This window comes from Ictidomys tridecemlineatus, chromosome 15 (genome assembly GCF_052094955.1).
Source record: "Ictidomys tridecemlineatus isolate mIctTri1 chromosome 15, mIctTri1.hap1, whole genome shotgun sequence".
In the NCBI taxonomy this organism is placed as follows: Eukaryota; Metazoa; Chordata; class Mammalia; order Rodentia; family Sciuridae; genus Ictidomys; species Ictidomys tridecemlineatus.
The window spans coordinates 31,184,153-31,199,800 of NC_135491.1; the positions used below are offsets into that span (position 1 = coordinate 31,184,153).

Genomic DNA, 15,648 nt, shown 5'->3' on the forward strand with positions numbered 1-15,648 from the left:
ATAATGTGCCTTGGTTGTAATCTGTTGTAATTTTGTACATTTGGTGTCCTGTAAGGGGGAAAATTGCATCCAAATACAGGAAAGATCAGTAGAGTAGATGAAGGGGACTGAGGGAAAGGAGGGATGAGGAAAGGAAAAAACAGTGGAATGAATCAATCAAACTTTCATATATACACACGTGAATATAGTACAATGAATTCTAGCATCAATTTATCCACAGACACTTATTTTAAAAAAAACCATAAATAAATAAATTGAAGAAAGATTAGTAGAGTAGAGGGAAGGGAGCTGGGAAAGGGAGGGAACTGGAGAAGTGCTGGGGACTGAATTACAGCAAATTATAATTCATACATTTGTGATTATGTCACAGTGTATCTTAAAGTTTTATATAAGTAAAAAGAATTAGTAAAAGAAAAAATTTACTAATACCACACCTTCTTGATTACTATAGCTTTATGGTAAGTCTTAAAAATAGGTAGGGTCTGTCTTCAGATTTTGCGCCTCTCCTCAAAACCATGCTGGCTATAGTGAGTCTTTTGCCTTTTCATATAAATTGTTGATTCTGTTTGTTAATATCCATAAAATCACATAATGTTATTCAAATTGAGTCTGTATTAATTATATATAGGTGTGTGTGTATGTATATATATATATATATATATATATATATATATATATATATATGGAGAGAGAGAGAGAGAGAGAGAGAGAGAGAGAGAGAGAGAGAGGTGTATTTGGGGGAACACTAACATCCTGACAGTACTGAGGCTTCCTACTCATGTATGTAATTACTCTTCATTTATTTAAATTTTCATTGGTTTCCTTCATCACAGAATTGCAGTTTTCCCTTATATAAATCTCATATATCTTTTATTAGACTTATAGTTGTTTCACCTTTTTGGGTGCCACTATAAATGGTACTATGTTTTTAATTTCAAATCTCAAGTGTTCTTTGTTGATATGTAGAAAAGAAATTGACTTTCATATCTTAGCATCCTGTCCCACAGTCTTGCTGTAATTGCTTAATAGAACCAATAATTTTTTGATGTTGATTCTTTGGAATTTTCTTCATAGACAATCATTGCATCTATGAATGAAATTTTTTTTCTTTTTTTTTTTTAATCTAACCTGCCATGATTGTATTTCCTATTCTTGTCATATTGCATTAGCTAGGGTTTCCAGAGTAAAGCTGAATAAGAGTAGTGATAGCCAGCATCTTTGCCTTTCTCCTGCTCTTAGAACAACATCATCTGACTTCTCACCATTAAGTCTGATATTAACTGTAGGTTTTTGTTAGATTTGTTTGTCAAGTTAAGGAAGTTTCCCTCTGTTCTTAATTTATTGAGAGTTTTTATAAATGTTAGATTTTATAAAATGTTTTTCGCCATCTATTAATATGATCATATAATTTTTCATTATTAGCCTATTGATGTGATGATTATATTAATTGATTTCTTAAAATGTTAAGAAAACCTAGCACATGGGGAGGGGGAATCTCCTGTGTGTAGATATTGTTATACATGGTTAAATTTGATTTCTTTTTTTTTTAAAGATTTTTGTATCTATTTTGATGGGAAATATTGGTCTTTAGTTTTCTTTTCTGGTAATGCTTGATTTTGGTATTAGGGTAATGCTGGATGCTCAGAATGCATTGGGAAGTATTACATCTGTTTCTATTTTCTGTAAGAGACTGTAAAGAATTGTTACCAATGTGTCTTATGTATTTGTTCAAACTCATCAGTAACCCATCTGATCGTGGTGCTTTCTGTTTTGGAAGGTCATCAGTTATTGGTTCAATTTGTTTAGCTGATACAGGTTTATTCAGATCATCTATTTCTTTCTGTGAGTTTTGAAGGTTGTGTAATTCAAGGAGTTGTTCTGTTTTATCCAGGTTATCAAATTTTTATACATAACATTGTTCACAATACTGTTTACATTTCTTTGCTGGTTATTGAAACAGTATGGATATTTATCTTGACTGAGCCTATTTTAAGAATTCATGTTCTTTGGAATTTTCCACTCAATCTGGATTTTGAAATTCATTGACAAGTTTCCACAAATAAATTCATTCTTCTTCTAATCTAATTTCTTAACTTTTATAGTTATGTCTTCTGTTTTATTCTAAAGGTGTATATTTCTTCTTGTGTATTTTCTCCTAGACTGTCAGGGAAGAGGGCACAATTTTGATGCTCTGAGGAAATTTTTGGTTTATTATTGGACTTTGGTTGTCCATCTCAACAAGATCAGCATTTTTCATCCCTTTCTCTTGCTTTCATTCGGAATGTTTTAGTGTTATCTTTAGTTTCTTAAGTCAAATATTTAATTCATTTCAATTCTTAAAAATCTTTCTTGCTTAATAACTAAAACATCCATAATGATAATACATAGTTTAATAAATGATTTGTAAAGTTGGGTTTGAGTTTTTCTAAGGTCTCCATACTTTACAATTTGTTAAGTTTTTTTTTTAAATGACCCTATGATAAGTATTAAAAAAACTGTTTTGGTCATAAGAAATGAGTATTTTCCACAGACAATAAAGTTTTGTGTTTATTTATTAAATGTGTTAGTAGCTTCCATCTTTTAATTTGATTCCTGTTAATTTTTACTACATTTAAAACCTGATTCTCTTTACTTTTCTAGAATCACCTTTTAGATACTTCCTTATGAAAGCTAAGCCCAGAGCCTCCAGGTCTGAGACCAATCAGTTCATATTTGCAAAGTATCCCCTAGCTCCTTCTGTCTGTTCTGACAGTCACCAGAAGTCCCCCTTGGATAAAGGGTTCCCTACATAAATGCATTGCTGGGACACACTGGGTTCTCTGGAGTGGAACTTGATCTCTACACAATATCAACAGCTTTTCTCTATGTTTCCTAGGAATAAAATCCCCGTAGGTGACAGTGCAACCATCTCACACCAAGATCAATAAACAACAAACAGCCCACCTGTCATCCAGATTCACTCTTCACCATCCTCCAGGGCATTCCCACCATGCCCTCCAGTCGGCTTCAAGGCCCACTGAATTCAGTCCAGGACCCTTGTAAGTGCCTCTTAACTGATGGTTCTGTTTTCCACCTCTGGCTCTTCCCATCACCCAGTCCCAGCAACCTCTACCCTAAAACATTACTCTGAGAATAGCATTTCCTTCAACCTCCCTACAGCATGAAGTTAAGACTTCTCAGACGTCAGAGTTTGCTGAAAATAGGACCAGCCCACCTTTTCAGCCTTCCTACCTTCTCTTTTCCATTAACCTTCATATATTCCCAGATTGACAAACCACAAACTGCATATTTCTTTCTTTTTTTTATCACCTTCCCATCACTAACTATGTTCAAGCTTAAGATCATTTGTTTTCTGTTATCGTTTAGAGATGAGGTGTTCCCCAAAAGCTCGGGTGTGAGACCATGCAAGAAAGTTTAGAGGTGAAATGATTGGATTATGGAAGTCTTAATCTAATTTCTGCATTAATCCACTGATATGGATTAACTGGGTGGTAACTGTAGACAGGTTGTGACTGGGGGAAAGAGGTCACTTGGGGGGTATGCATTGGGGTTCATATTTTGTCCCTGATGAGAGGAGCTCTTTCTTGGCTTCCCGGTTACCATGCCCTGAGCGGCTCTCCTTCGCCATGCACATCTGTCCTGATGTTCTGACTCACCTCCTCTGAAACTGTGAGCTCCAAATAAACTTTTCCTCCTTTAAAATTTTTCTTCTCATGTCTTTTGGCCACAGCAGCAGCAAAAAAAAAAAAAAAAAAAAAAAAAAAAAAAAAAAAAAAAAACCTATCTAAAACTTTTCTAACTGGGAAATTTGGGAATAAAATAATTTTTGCCTTGCCCAAAGCCATTATCCATCGGTAGCTTGGGATATACTAGGCATTGTGGTGAATGCTTACTTTAAAAAAAAATTTTTCATTACATTTCTATCATACAGATATATTTTCTATCCCTGGCCACAACACACAGGGATATATAGCCACTTATAGTAGCTAATACTGATTCCAAAGCGCACTTAATTAAGAGCTGTACTATCTTCTCTGCTAATTACCCTAGGACCAGAAGACTTCTTACAGCCTAGACCAATCAGTCACATAAAGTGGATGCTCATTATGTGAATGAACAGTGGTTGAATGACTGAAGGATTGTGGAAATTTCTCTCTTAAAAAGCTTTAGAAATAATGAATTACTATGCAAATATTATGAGTCATCCATAAAAATCACCATTAGTAAGTTGCCTTTATCTTGAATGAGACCTTTTTATTCACTTAATTCTATGCCTTGTATTAATATATGAGATGAAAACGTCAATGTGCTTTGTTGTCAGTTGTTTTTCTGCAAAGCTAAGCAGAACCTCTCATTCCATCATGTGAACATCTTTGACCCACTGCAAATATTGACAGCAAGTAAATATCATACTGAAATTAACCTTGTATTCAGCATATTATTGAAAAACCACACATTTAAGATCAAAGATTATAAAGGAGGTGTGTGTGTGTGAGTGTGTGTGTGTGCGTTCAATATTTTCAAACATTTAGTTTTGCTGCATTTTGCAGTGTGGGCTAAACTGGAGGGCCTCTCTGACCTGGTACAATCTCCATCCACACACAAGCAGCAGATGTCAGTATTGTGCAACTTTCAGGCTGACCGCTGGAGGAGGCAAACTCATCTTTATCACTTAGAGACAGAATCCATAGTCATTTATACATACAAACCTAACACTTACAGGTGCTAGGTAAACCTTGGAGGCTCACTGCTGCACACATGCACACATACACATGCATGCACACGCATGTACACACATAACTGTAATTTGAGAAAGTAGGCAGCAACTTCTAATGATGCAGCTGTGAATCAAGAGCTGGACTGAACAAGCCCAGGATGCACAGTGGAACCCACTGCATTTGCTGATGGCCCAGAAAGAGATGAGGACATCCAGAAAGCCCCAAGTGTTCTGAGTCAGAGCTGAGGAAGGTTGGACTAAATCATTGTCATCTGATGTACTTCATGGTTGCAAGCCACATGGTCAGATGGTCAAGCTCCTAGCATGCCTTCAAGACCCCACATAATCAGGGCCCTGCCCACTCGTACATCAGCATCAGTGGTCACCTCTTCTCTTTTGTCTGTACCCCAGCTGTTGAGTTCTTTCTACATGAACCACGATGCTTCTCTTAGCTCATAGATTCTATTCTTGCTATGCCTACTTATAGTCCTGTTGGCAAATGCTCCTTCAGATATCAGCTCACATGCCCCTTTACCATGAGAGAACTGTTATCACAGCTCAGGTCTTTCTTTTATGGTCTCATAGTACCCTTTAATTTCCCTTTCTAGATTTATCACAGATGGCAATGATATATTGTCTGATTATTTACCCTGTGTACACTCCAACTGAGGTTCAAATTCCATAAGGGTGGAGAATGTGGCTGTTTTGCCCATTAATATTTCCCTAGGACCTAGCATGCTGATGTCTCAGGGAACATAGGGAATAAATACACAATCAAGGGATGAATGCGTGATTATGAACATGTACAAGAACACTCTTCTTTGTACAAGAACAAAGTAGGGTGGAAGTGGTAGAGAATATCTCCTCTGTAAGTGTAACAAGAACTATGGTTCTAGAATTCTGACAAGAAATCAGCAGGCTGGGAGTAGTGCAGAGCAGAAATGCAATCTGACCTTGGCCTACGTGGTAGCAAGGAGGGCTGGATCCTCCGAGTATCAAGAGACTTCTGTCTAATACTTCTGCATGCAAATAATATGTAATTGTTTCTTATCAGTAAAGAAAGAAGTAGATACTGAAAATATGAGGAATACCAGCCTTTCTTCAAAATAGCTTATTTAAAATACATTATGAGAATGAGAAGAAATTATATAGAAAGATGGAGAGAGAGAACTGAGTGGAATTTATTCTTCAGGGGAGTATATGTATGTCCAAAGCAGGGGGGAAATCTAGCATTTTTTTCTTTTCTTCCACTAGATGGGGCCATCAGAATGAATTCGACCACAAAGGGGTAAGCACTAGTGAATGTATTTTCCATGTTAAGCAGCCTGATTCCGTCAGATGAGAAAAATGGAGCCGGTTTTGAACTTGTTTATGCAACTGAATAGCATTTCCTGAAAACATCAGTCCTGCGGCAGACAATAGTTAGTCCAGAAGAGAGAGCCTAGGGTACATGGGAGAAGCTGCGGCGCATGCCCACTCCCCAGTGAGGTCAAAGGGAGGCTGCCCAGCTTCCAGAGCCCTTCGAATTCCAGCCCCGGGGAATTACAAGGGTCTCCAGCTCGGGAAACAGCTGCTGCACAATTGAGCAAATTTACCATGCAGAAACACTGCCTCACATTAGGAGGAAATTCTAGATGAGATATAATGATGCCTATTTTGAACCAAATTATTTTAATATGATCAATCACAATGAGTAAATTCTGCCTCCTAATATCTGCTGCTTACAGTCTGCAGTGATTTCATGCAGTGGAATATTCCACGAGGCATTAAGTCAGGCCCTACATAAAATAATTATGACACTCGAGTTTTATTATTCTACCTAAGACCTATTTTCACAGAACCCTTCTTGCTTCTATCTGGCCATAGATCTGTTAGCAGATCATTATAAATTTATCTCTGGAAAGAACTTGGGCGAAATGGGCTTGACGGTAGTTTCTACATTAAATTAGCACTCTTTAGAAGGATAATTAATATTTGTGTGGTATTTTTATAATCATGATCTCATTTGACTCTCCCAACAGCCTTGTAGGCTAAATATTATTTTGTATCATCAATTGCTCACAAGTATGCAATATGGAATATTTACTTATTCAAGTATGCACAGGAGGAAACAGCTGGAGATAGGCATGGATATAGGTCTTCAGGCTGCAGTTCTCAAACTCCGAGGGCAGGAGTGGTGAAAGACAGAAAAGGAAGAAAGGACTTATCCAGGGAGCTTATTCCTGTACTTATACCAGGGCTTATTCATGTACTTGTATCAGGGCCAAATACACACGTAAATGAGCCAGGAAGCCCATTCAAACTAGCTTGAACAATCCAAATAAAATATTAGCTCACATAAGAAAACTTCAGAAGTCTAGGTTGCTCAGAGGATGTCATCATGGACCAAGTCCTTAAAGTCTTGGGTTCATCTACCAGCATCACCCAGTAGCTTCAATGGTTCCAAACTCTCTCCCTGTGGTAACAAGATAAACCTGAGCACCTCCAGATTTCACATGGTCCCCCTGCACCATATTGTTCATGAGAAAATGGTGCCTCTCCTGAAAATTTCCTCACCTGTGTCTCACCCTCTCATCACCTCACACTGGGTCATGGGTTCCTTTTAATCTCAGCTGAGAGTATAGGTGTGGTTTATAGGTTTAATCTAATCCCCATCTCAACACTGAAGCCAATCTCATCTAAATCCTTGTTCATAAGAATAGTGAATGGTCTAAATTGTCCATAAGGAAAGTCAAAAGAAAAAAAAATAGTTTCTAGGAAATCATAAGAGAAATCTGCTTTTTCTAGACTTTAACAAATTTTAATGTGCTATTTTTTTTAATTCATAAAAAATTCCAGATCAAACTTGTTCAATGTATAATCATAAAAGAGTAATAAACCACTGGGAAAATATTCTGAAGAAGGTCTTAGGCATTAACTTTAGAAAATTTAGAAGCCCAAAGTACAGGCATTGCATGAGTGATACCTGGTGACTAAAAAGCAGGGGATTGCCTAGCACCCCCCGGAGAGCCCAGACTTCTACAGTAGGTAAGTGTTGAGAGGCCACAAGTGGGAAAAAATACCAAGAACTTAAAATACCCATTTGGTTTGGAAACCTGCTAGGTCCTTTGTATAAACATTGATGAGGAAAAGGGTTATCCAATTAAACCTCTGAGCATATTCTGCCTCCCCAACCACTTATTTCTCCAAGCCACAATTTCCTCATTAGTACAAGTGTTTGGGGTGGTAAGACCTACTTTCCTCGAAGGATTTTGTTAAAATGAAAGGCAATAACATGCATAAAAAGCTTTGTTAAAGTAAATATCCACAAATTCAAGAATTACACGGCCTACGTTTCTCTTTGTAGTTTTAAGTTTCTATGTAAGGAAGACACAATAGCCAAAAGCCAGAATCTACATTGGTTTTTCCAAAATGGGTGTCAGTTTACATGCACCCCTCTCCCATTATCTCTACTCCACCAATCTCAAATCTCTCAGAAGTTCGACTAATACATTCCACACAGTGCACGCTGAAATTTTTGCACATCCTAAATTGTATATATGAATCCAAATGCCTGTTTTCAGCATTGGGTAATTGGCTCCATTTGTAGAGGAAACCATTAAGAATTTTTCAGTCAAAAATCTAAAATCTAAAATACACACACACACACACACACACACACACATATATTACTGTAAATAAGTATATTATGAGCTAAAAATTCTGAAATGTAATGCCTATCATTGCCTAATAGTGCTGGATTCAAGAGAAAACACAAACTCATTTCCTTTGTGATGCCATTTGTGACATACACATGGATATTATTAGGAAGCCCTACCTCAAAAACGGTGAGTGTACAGTAGATAGAAACATTTTCTTGGATGTGGCTTGTTGAGTATCAGCCCACAGAGCAAGTATTAGTGTTTTTTCTGAATAAAACATGCAATTTTATAGAAATGGCAGTCACTTACTATTAGAGTTGGATATAAAGGAATTATACAAAGAGCAAAAAATTTGAAGACATATAATTCTTAATGCACAAAAATATTTTCTCTCACTTTTAACCTCAATGGTAATCACTTTTCTCTTATAAAAATAATTGGCTCTGATTATTTTCTTAGTAGCTGAAGTTATACTATAAGATACTCCTTTTGTGTACCTATAATGTTTCTGGGCTCTCAGGGAAAAAAAAAAAAATGATGTGAAGACTTCCTCCTTTTCCCTTCCCAGGCATGAAAAATCTTTAGTTAACTACATCAGAGTCAGGCTGTCATTCCTATCATCTCAGTTCCACTAGTGAACTCTGCTACCAGTATCCTGTGATAGCAAAATATGAAATTCAAAAATGAAAGACGTTTTCATATTTAACATGACATGGAATCAGGTACTTCGCTAAGTGCTGGGGATACAAACAAATGTGAGTCCCTACCTTCAAGTTGTTAACCTTTGCTCTCAAAGGTAGCTCAAACTAAAAAGAATTTTCCAACCTCATAATCACATGCTTAAGTCCTAACTCTTAGAAATATCCTTTTCTTAAGCATGGACGTTTCAGGAACTCCTTGTCTACATCTCTCTTTCTCTAACATTCTTCTGTTTAGTAGCATCATGAATCTTCTTGCCAAAGAATCATTTAAATTTAAATTTTATCAACTGTTTTTCAGCAACTTTTAACTCCTGAGAAGTGTACGGAAAGGTTCTTCTCTTTAGAGACCCCATTTGTTTCTCTTGACAAATTGCATGAGTGATACCTGGTGTACACTTGTACAAGTATAACTTGAAAGGATTTGCTTATAATAATTGCAAAATAAAAAGCTGAATAATAATAATAACAATCGCCTATTTTATGTAGAAAGATTATATCATAAATACTATTTTAAGCATTTTACAAATATTGACTCTTTTACTTTCTCTTGAACCTTAGGAAGTGAGTCTATTATTATCTCAAATTTTACAGATGAATTAGGAGAAGAAATGGGCCTAAAGTTACCCAGAGGGTAAATGTCAGAGCCCAAATTTTTAACCTTTAGTGAACTACATCACATGTCTCTTTGTCTCCATATTCTGGGCCCAAATCAAAAATACTTCTACAGAGTAAGGATTTGTAATCATGATTAGAAAAGCCAAGAAATACGATCTCATTCAAATCTGTTCAGGACTATAATTATATTCCTTACGTGAAGTTGTAACCCATGATCTTCATGGTTTTGAATACCACTAATTTTGGTGTGGAGGGTGGAGGATCACTTATCTATGTATGAGCCAATTTCTACCATGAGACCTTAGGTAGCTATAACCTGCCTAGTTAATTAGCAGTCTTATTCAACTTTCTGAATCTCATACAACCGTTTCAATGAATTAATTAAGCAACTACTGAGCAAGGACAGACATGGGAAACAGGACTTTTTTTGACATAAACTCAGATGATTTTTAGGGTTAAATTATGTCATTGTATTAATTTAGAAAAATGAGACTGTGTTGGTACCCACTTTTGAGACATAAATGACAGGAAACCCCAGCTTAAAGAAACTTAGGGGAGAAGGGACAATGCCTGCCATCTTAGGAACTGTAGGAACCACTGATTCCAGTGCCACCAGTTCTCCCTGTGTCCCCAGCTCTGATTCTCTGATGTCGGCTCCACTGTTCTCCTGCAAGCCAGCTTGTTCAACACAGGACATGTCTGCCTAAGCTTCCATTACTGGAAAAGTCTTGATTCTATCTCCTATTTCCTATGCAAAACATTCTATTTCCTATTCAAAACGTTCAATGGCTGACATTGGTTCCCATGTCCAACCCTGTATCAATCAAGGCTGGTCAGGGGAATAGGGCCTGGTGAGCACATTGCCACAGGAAACCAGTGTTTGTAGTTGAGAGCACAGGAGTAGCCAAAATAAAAAGGGAAGGCTATTTCTAGGGAAAAGAATATGGCAGCAGTTCCGGGCAGGTAGAAGAATGTCCACACAAAAGGACAGAGTCAAGAAAGGCACATGTCTGTCCCTGATCAGCTGTAGGATAAGAGGAGTCCAAAATTCCCTGAGTCTCAGGTTTATTTACTCTATCCTAATAGTCATCCTGCTTATTTCGCCCAACAGTTGAAGGAATTGCCTGAAACCTTACGTGCATGTGTGTAGCAACTTGAAAAATATTACAAAATTTCAAGGTATGACTGTTGCTATTACTATCTATATAGGTAACTAAATTTCCCATTTTTCACACTGATGCCTGGAGTCAGACTGACACAGCGAGTCGTTTGAACAAATTGAAGCTCATCTAACACCACAGGCTGTGAGTGTACTTCTTCTCAAGCCATATTGCAGTCCAGCTGTGCACAGATATTATGCCAAGTTCATCAAGAGATAGTTGAGCTTCTCAGGGAGCAGGAACAGAGGAAGGCAGAATGAGGCTCAGATGGAAGGCAGTAACTCAAGCAAGAAACTCTGGTTCGTCTACTTTGCAGAGTTCTTCCTTCTACCCCTGACCCCAGCTCTTATTCAGTGTTTTATCAATAAATTAGTGTCCACGTGGATAAAGATCACTGTTAATAGATCCTTAATGTGTCACTCTAAAGTTAAAATCAGCAAAAAAAAGAGGGTAAATGATAAAATAAATCAATAGTATGATATCCATCCTAAGCCAACACTAGATATCAGGATTTCGTCACTGTTTGGGTACCAGATTCAGTACTAATGAGTGATGAGTGACTGACTCATGGCTGAAGCTTGTCAATCCCAGGTTACCTTTCTCTTTATAATACCAGAGTGACAATTGCCAAATTAAGCACAACATACTATTTATATCATATGCTACATCTCTGGAAGCATGTTTGCATGTACCATTTATCTAAAACAATGCCCATAGGGTCTAATAGAGATACTGCTGAACTTGGGAACTTTAAGTACTCACCACTTAACCAGCACAGTGGTCCTATGAACATCTTGAACTCCATTTCTTCATCTGTAAATTACAAACAATTATATCTTTCTCAACTGTTGAGCAAGAGGCTTAAATACAATGAGTTATGAGAAATTCTCTCAAATACATAGAACATAAACACAAAGAATTTGTTTCATAAGGCTTTAAGGAGAATCCCAGTAGAAGATGCAAGGAAAATTGAGAATTTCCATGTTTGCACTTAATGAAACTGGAATTCACAAAGCAACTTGAGCAAATTCACCTACAGGAAGTAGAATGGGATAGGTCTTGGGGTTCTAATTCCATGTTACTCTGGTGAGTTAGTAAGGAATTATTATGGATGGATATCAATAGTTTTTCCTGAAATACATCTGTTGCTCTCCTATCATCGAAGCTAGGACAGGAAAATGTAATTGCCATAGTTTGAATCTTGAATGTGTCCCAAAGGGCTGCACAATGAAAACTTGGACCCCAGCCTGTGGCGCTACTGGGAGGATCTAGTGGAAGGAAGTTTGGTCATTAGGGACAGTGCCCTTAAGGGAGCTCTTGGGAGCCTGGCCCCTTCCTGTTACTCTTGGCTACCCGGCCAGCAGGAGGTGAGCAGCTGTGCTCTACCACATGCTCCCTGCCATGATGCTCTGCTTCGCCAAGGTCTCCCAAAGTCCATGGAGTCAACAGACCCTGTGTGCACTGAAACATCTGAAACCATGACAAAGGTTGTTTTTTTCTTATTAAGTTTGTTTATCTCAGCTTTTTGTCATAGTGATGGAAATCTGACTCACACAGTAACTGAAGACAAAGAAATGAGCCAACTGAACTATTCTGAACTATTCTGCCCAATGCCTAGGATGGTACATATAAGGATGGTGACATTTCTGAAAGCAGCACATACTCCAAGCAACTTACACACACTAACTAACTTGATCTTGGGAATAACCCTGTGAAGTGGATGTGAATATAGTCTCTGTTTTGCAGATGATGAATGAGAGGTGCATAGGGGCTAAGCATCCAGCTCAAAATCACTTAGCAAGTGGTAGAGTATTCAATACAGGCAAATTAGCTACCAGGTCTCTAATCCCAATCATCCTGCTATGCCACCTCCCCGGGATGCTAAGCTTAGTGCACTATTTGATTGTGACTTTTAAACACTCAAACAAGGGAGAGATGCCTTTTACCCAAGGTTGTGTGTTGTCTCTCACTTATTTCCAGAGATCCTCCCACCAGTTCTTGACCTCCTATTGCTCAGCATTGATCTCAAGTGCTCACCTTATCAGCATTGACCTCTGAGGTTTAAAATCATCTTGAAGGTTGCAAAGCTAAGCACTTGCTCTTCTGGGCAGCCTCACTTCCTGTCTGCTTTGTCAGTTTTGGGAATGTGTAGGTACACTCCAAGGCCCCTGTGGGGACTCACCATGCTCAGCACCATCTTTGTCTCTTCAATGGTAAAGAATACTTCTCCACAAACAAGGATAGTTTTGGAAGTTGTCTGCTCCCTAAATGGCAGAGAAGAAAAAAAAAAAGGGAAGTCACATTGAAAGTGATTTTAAATTATACAAATATAAAATGAGAAAGAAAAACTACTTAACTCAATGATACTAGACGGTGCTATACATTAGCATCACCTGATAAAACTTGAAAATTAACTACCAATACTTGGCCCACTTCAAATGAGTTAAACCAGAACATGTGAGGACAGGACCTTGATTTAAATATACTGCACGCATTTTCCATACTTGGCAAGTGAACTTGAGATGGGAACAGCTCTTTTTTGGTCTCAGTTCCTTGGGAGCTTTCATTGCAAGATGCTGGCTGTGCTGAGTGTAATTCAAAATACATATTTGCTTATCAATTTACAATTGGATTATGTCATGTTAAACCCATCCTAACCTGAAAATATCATAAGTCCAAAATGCACTTACTACACTTAGCTGACTGAACTGGTACCATAGCTTAGCAACACACTACACCATAGAGTATTGATCATGTCCCCTGGTCACTGGGAGCTGCCACTGACCAGCCTCATGAGAGACCATCAGTCCTGCATCACATGAACCCAGGAAAAGATCAAAACTCAAATTTCATCAGCACAGTGGTGCTAACCTGTAATCCCAAAGGGTGGGGAAGCTGAGGTAGGAGGATCACAATTCAGCAACTTAGCAAAATTCTAAGCAAATTAGCAATACCTCTCTCAAAATAAAATATAAAAAGGGATGGGGTTGGGGATGTGGCTCAGTGGTTGAGCACCCCTAGGTTCAATCCCTAGTACCAAAAGAAAAAAAAAATTCCTCAAATCTCAAAGTATAGTTTCTACTGAATATCTATCGCTTTTGCACCATCATAAAGTTGAAAAAGCATAAATCAGTAAATGTGAAAGTATACATAAAGTATAAAATTATTACATGCTATAACCATTGTGCATATTATAAATTTATAAATGCAACTGAGTATTGAGGGATTTTGCACCAGCAGTGCAGTGGATACAAGTTACAGCTCTGGAAACACACTAGGCTTTACCTCTACCTGGAATTAGCTTAAGGGTAAATAGAGGAAATGCAGCCAGCTCACCACCTTAAACACAGTGGGCAGCAGGGCAGCCCTCAGCACATTCAAGGCAGGGATAGCTGCTACAGAAGAACACCAACTTGGGTCTCATCTGTACATGGAGAATAAGCAGCCTCTATTGGCTGCCAATTTTTTACCTTTCTGTTCCCATATGGTCACCTCCCAGGAAATCACTGCCCCCTTCCAGGATCAGTGTCACTAGTGGGATTTTCCCAGGATACCAGGTAGACCCAGCAGCCCACCCTTACTTTATCTCTCTATAGTTTGAAGAAGCCAGGGCTGGAAGAAGACCTATAGGCTCTTGACTTGAAGAAGCCAGGGCTGGAAGAAGACCTATAGGCTCTTGACTCACTGTCCCACACATCCTGCCAAGCAAGAGCATACCTATGGATCTGCCATAGTTTGAAGAGTGATGTTGACCATATGAGATCTTCATCTTATGAGCTGATGTTAAACCGAATTCCCAAGGGAGCTGCGATTTTGTCATTAAAATTAGAAATGCAGTTTTCTAGGCTTCCACCTGTAGGCCGGTGAAGAGAGGCTCTCGTTGAATTGGACAATAGCAACAAGATCATTCACGGATGCATGAGGCATCTCTACCACTGGTCTGTGGAGCAAATGCAATTGCTTATCTTGTTCCTGATTATACAGAGGCATGGAGGGAAGGCCAGTCAAGAGTTCTGGAAGAAAAGGTGAGACTGGATTAAGCAATGCCAGCGCTATGCTGAGTAGGTGATTTGGTAGCACTGTGTTCTGGGAACAAGACCTAAACTGGCCATGCCACACAGGATTCCTAAGACTCTTTCCCTAGGATGGCAATGTTCTTGCCCCAGGTTCCTCCCTATCAAAGGGCAAGAGAAGGTCCTGGACCCCTCATTCTCTACATTCGCTGCTATTGCAGTGTTGAAGCAGTACTGCTTCTCTGCAAGAGGCCCCTCATAAATTTCAGTGGTCAACATGAAATCAATCTCACTATGGGCAAACGGGTATTTCATTGTCCCAGTGTTTGCACTTGGCTAAACCATACCCAAGGGCCAGAAAACTTCTCTTTATTTACTTATTTATCTTTTCTAAAATGAACACAAGGTATCTACTAAGAGTCTAAGGCAAAATTTTCATAAAAGCTATAAAGTACAAAAGTCCTCTTTTAAGAGAAAGGAGGGCTGAGCCTGTAGAACAAAGCCCCCCTTTGAAGAATAGCGGTTCTCATTTGGAGCCTTCTCCCACTCCCAGTTCCAAATCTGCATCATTAAACCATGAACGAGGGAAAAGTAATAATTGTGAGCAAGCTGAGTATTTCTTAATGATTTTCTGTCTTATACCTAAAGCAAATAAGCCAAATGCTTACTCAAAGCCTGGGAAGGGGGGCGGTAAGGGTGGGATGTGGTTTTGCAATTTTTTTTTTCGTTTTTCTATAGTCTTTCTTCTTCCACTGAAAGTGTCTATAAAATTTTTAAAGGAAAGTAGGTTGCTAAAATGTA

General features: G+C 38.3%; 1 long non-coding RNA gene across 2 annotated transcripts in view; it reads right to left on the minus strand.

The window, feature by feature from the left end:
• Positions 1–14,838, minus strand: part of LOC110597105 (uncharacterized) — an 87,370-nt gene extending 72,532 nt beyond the window's left edge. For both annotated transcript variants that reach the window (XR_013431224.1, XR_005731494.2), the window contains exons 1-3: positions 14,552–14,838; positions 13,017–13,098; positions 11,597–11,647 (exon numbers count right to left, since the gene is read on the minus strand). This is a non-coding gene — a long non-coding RNA (uncharacterized LOC110597105). The remainder of the gene's footprint in view (positions 1–11,596; positions 11,648–13,016; positions 13,099–14,551) is intronic.
• Positions 14,839–15,648: the final 810 nt, after the last annotated feature.